The 4,662-nt window shown below is 34.1% G+C and overlaps 1 long non-coding RNA gene across 8 annotated transcripts in view; it reads left to right on the forward strand.

Moving 5' to 3' along the window:
• LOC113340656 overlaps positions 1–2,988 on the forward strand; it is a 3,429-nt gene extending 441 nt beyond the window's left edge. For 2 of the 8 annotated variants that reach the window (XR_003355580.1, XR_003355582.1), the window contains exons 3-9: positions 16–41; positions 638–705; positions 809–913; positions 1,319–1,408; positions 1,538–2,392; positions 2,510–2,561; positions 2,730–2,988. This is a non-coding gene — a long non-coding RNA (uncharacterized LOC113340656). Of the gene's footprint in view, positions 1–15; positions 42–637; positions 706–808; positions 914–1,318; positions 1,461–1,537; positions 2,393–2,509; positions 2,562–2,729 lie in introns of all 8 variants that reach the window. The other 6 variants (XR_003355584.1, XR_003355581.1, XR_003355586.1 and 3 more) reach the window with 6 other exon arrangements.
• Positions 2,989–4,662: the final 1,674 nt, after the last annotated feature.

The following is a 4,662-nucleotide window of genomic DNA, read 5'->3' on the forward strand; positions in this document are numbered from 1 at the left end:
TTTGTGATGTAACAGACTCTCATGTTCATTTGGATCTACAGGTATAACATTTCCATCACTTTTAACTGATTTGATTTAATTATTAATGACGACAAAAATCTTGTCAATTTTGTCTCCATTGTTTGTTATCTTTATGTGCAAATGAGCAGGGACGAATCTATGATAGGTGCAGAAATCCTTTTAATATAAGTATTAGTTAGAAATTTAATCTTTAGGCGTGCTAATTGACAGTACCTTACTAAATTACTAAATCTTTTGCATTATAATTTCTTAGGTCTGGGATTTGGTTTTATTTTTTTCCCATATTTGGTGTTTAGGTTTTCTGTTTGTACCAATTGATTGAATGATACTCTTATTTTAAACATTTTTAGTAAACTATTTTCGGGAATTTCTCAATGGTGAATCTGTGATATTAAGTAGAGCTCTCTTGGCACTGATCTTTGGGTTATTATCTTCAGCAGTCTAACTATTCATGTAAATGCCTAGCAGAAAGGATTCAATTCTCCATGAACAATTTTTTTTGACCTATGTATTTTTGAAACAACTCTCAGTTGCGTAGTTACCTCAATAAACACCACAGACGAAGATTTAAAGAGTTCCAAAGATATTTACTCAAACTCTTGATTTTATTTTACAGATGGCTCACTTCTTTTCTCAGACTGCCCTTGTCTGATGTACTTTGGTAGCTATAATACAAAGCGTGAGGTTAGTTTGTAATGAGCTTTATGTTGGCATATTGTTGTGCTTAGTTTCAGGTCGATAGCCTTACAGACTCCACGAATGTAACCAATTAGTGATGTTGTTGTAGGCAAAAGTTATACATGGAGACTCAAGATATGAAATTGATCTTATTAACTTGGGAGTATGTTGTATGATATCGCAGTGAAACTGCCTCTTGGCATACCACTTGATGGTAATTGTTTTCTTTTGGTATACACACATTAAAAGAAAAAAGTTTATGTTAATTTAGTTGGCTACAAAACCTATACGGTAGTAGAATCCATCTGGCTCAGAAATAGATTATACTGTTTTTGCCACTAAGCTGTAATAGAGTTTGTTAGTTACCCACATGCCTACAACGAAAATGCCAAGTCTTGAAGTCCTCCAGCAATAAGTAGGACCTAGCAGATCAGTCATCTTTACCATCACAGAATTGTAGATACGTTCACTTGTTCTCCACTTTGTAAATAAGTGTCAACTCTCTTTGGTTGGATATGCGAAGGTCATTTTTCACCTTGCTGAGGTTTTGTAGGATATATGTTCTTCCGATTATGATCATAATTAAATTAAATATTGACACATATGTATTGCCGTACAGGATTTACCAATGCATGCACCAGCTGAGCAATTTCATTGCGTTATAGGACTCACCAATGCATGCACCAGCTGAGCAATTCCTTACTCTTTGGTGCGAGATTATGCTGTTTGTGTCATTAATTTGTCATAATGGTGGATGTATGGTTGGTTTTTAGTCTCCTAACTGTTTAAAAAAGATACATACATTTTTATCATCTCCTAACTGTTTAAAAATTCTCAGGCGAGGGGATTGAAGAAGCATTTGAAGACGCTTAATAGACCCAAACATTGGATGCTCGATGAACTTGGAGGTGAATTTGTAAGCAAAGGATCAATATAAATAAAGGATTGTATTTTGTTTGAAACAGGCGACAGAAATCTCATCACTTCAGAGTTAGCGCTTGTGCTGGACCATTGGTGTGTTTGATTCCGATGGTAAAATGCTGGGTTACTTTCAACCGGGTCATAGTGAACAGGTGTGTGTACTGTTTCAGGAATTTAAACATGCTTCATTTTGTTAATATACTAAAGAAATTTGACAAAGTAAGTATAATGAGTACTCTGTATCCTTGAGATTTCAATTAGTCATTGAATGCTTTTATAGTTTATACCCCAGTACTTAATATGATAAATTACTGAGATTTTTTTATTTGATTTTCAGGTTGTAAAAAACAAGCTTTATCATAAATACCTTTGAACGAATATAATTACATTACTGACTGTAATTCGCTTCTTAGACTTTTATTTTTGTTATCGGGAGTATGGAAAATATTCTTTACAGACCCTTGAGTTACAGTTCTAAATATATGGTTCATCTATAAACTTGTTTCAAATGGTTCTGGAGAGATCATGTGGATATGACCAGCATATCATATATATCCAATTGAACATTGGTCCATCCATAAACTTGGTCTGTTGATGCAGCGGTTCAATAGTTTGTGCTTTGATGTTGTTGTGTACAGACTTCTGCTAAAATCTGGATAGTCATCTTTAACATGTGGATGTGTCATTTGACCAGTTGGCTTTGGGTACACTTGGCTAGATTGAACTAATAACAGGTTTCAGATGGCAGTTGGCAAGTACATTCTTTTTGAAGGTCAGTAATGCCTTGGACTTCCTGTGTTTGATGAGCATTTAAATTTTTTATTTATCTGTTGATAAAACAAGTCTGAATCTGGTTTCCATTTTTCTTTCTTTGGAATGCCGGAACTAGGAATCCATAGACAAGGATCCTTATTTTCAGTCACTTGTTCGAATCGTTATATGTACGTAATTCTTGTGCAATCTTCTCTCTTTTGTTCCTGGTTTTGTATGCGAAGTAGATGCAATTCATTTATTTTCTGTAAGTTTCAATTTCAGTGGATAATTTTATGCGTAGGTGGTGAAGGTGTCAAGTGGTTGTTCATTAATATAGTCTTGGTTTTTAATTGCAGCTTAAGACTGGAGTGATGGAAGATTTTGAAGCTTTTAGATTTGTTAAGTTCGCTAGTAATGAAGTGCTGCCTGTAGTAAGCTGCTAGCTCACATGGAATATTTTGAAGCTTTTTGTTTTGTTAAGTTTGTAAAAGGAATGTAGGTTGAGCATTTTTTACTTATGGTTGAAATTTTCAGATTTATAACTTAAAAGGTATGATAATAGAAGTTGTAAACAAACTCATTTTAATACAGATCAAGTTTTTAATTTGTTACGAATTTAACTTTTTAAAATTCAATTATTAACTCATTACTACTAGTTTGATTGTAGATTCAGATTCAGTTGACTCAGTTTCTGATTCAGCTGAATCAAATCCTTTCTTTTTTTGTTAAATATAATCGATATAAACTACTGTGTCTATCAGTACTCGATTGACTGTCAAAAGGAAGTGGTTTTATTAATAATCTCAACTTCTATGAGAAACAGTCGTTTTGTATTAAACCACTTCAATATTCCAACTAATGAACACAGTCGTTTTTTGTGATATTACCTCCAATCCTGGCAGTGGTTTAATTTCCATTTTCGACTAGTGTGTGTTGTTTCATGCGGCGAAGAAGAGGACAAAAAAAAGTGGAGGAGGAGGCAGAGAAAATAGAAGGGCGGAAGTGAAAATGAGGGTTCACCGCACTACTAGGTTTTATTTTTTTAAGGCAAGTATTAGTAGATCATTCGTTTACATAGGCCCATTACTGTTCTCATGGGTAGTCATAACTCATTACTTAAGACATTTTTATAAGCTAATAGCTAAACTGTATTTGATCTGGTGAACCCGAGTTGAACCACTGGGCGAACTAATGACCCTTGACCCAGTAATTTTCCCAAGTCAACGTCCGGGCCGGTTTTCATAACATTGTTAAGGAGTGAGGCTCTAGTGAGCTTTTCAGCACAGAAGAGAAGTTGCCCAAATATCACACTATCTCTTTTTACAGGGAGAATGATATTCATCGAGTTACATTTATGCCCTTGGGGCTGACTAGATTATATAAGAACAAGTAGAGGTGTATATAATTGTGCATAGATGCTACTCTTCTATTGGTACCTAGGTTGTTCTGGATCTAATCTTTAGGCACGTGTCTGGTGATACCTTTTGCTGTCACAATTATCAACCGTATAGAAAAGTTGGGTCCATCACCCTCTTGTAACGATCGTGTTTTTCGGACCGTTAATTTGGCCAAAAACAATAAAACAACACACCCAATGAATATGTTTCAAGTATTTTTTTTTTTATTTATTTATCTTTTAAAATGTTAAGAAAAAAATCCAAATTTTTACTATTTTATTTTGTTTTGTTGTATTTTTAAACTCAAAAAGATTATACAATGGCTGAAAATCAGACCCGGGGCTAAGGGGGCGCAGGAGGTGAGGGCCCATCTCAGGACAAGGTCTTTTGTCAAGCGTAGAAATTAAGTCAAGTTATCTCACTAATGTAAATTAGGGCACGTCTTTTTTTTATTCTTATTTCTTCCTCTAGTCAGTCGATCTGTCGGTGGAAAAAAAATTTATCCCAAAATTTTCTCAAATAAAACCTAACCAACCCACCCCACTCTTAATCTTGTGTTCGGATAACAGATCGACCGATAAGACTAATCAATCACTCTTATGCAGTGATGTAAGCTAACAATCAACACTCTCCTCCCTCATCTTTGGAGAATCAAGGTAATCTATTCTTTTTTAATGAAAATGTATGACTAGTAATGGAATTTTAATTTTGTTTCATGCTGAATATTCTCTTTTTTTTTAGTCAACCCCACTACAAGAAAATCTACCTATTGCTACACTATATATTGTCACATCATTTTGGATATATATGTTGCAAAAGAAAAAAATTAATCGTAATAGTTCTCAACTACAACTAAAAGTTATAATTTACTGCTACAAAAATGAAACTTTTA

Source organism: Papaver somniferum, unplaced genomic scaffold (genome assembly GCF_003573695.1).
Source record: "Papaver somniferum cultivar HN1 unplaced genomic scaffold, ASM357369v1 unplaced-scaffold_22, whole genome shotgun sequence".
Taxonomy (NCBI): Eukaryota; Viridiplantae; Streptophyta; class Magnoliopsida; order Ranunculales; family Papaveraceae; genus Papaver; species Papaver somniferum.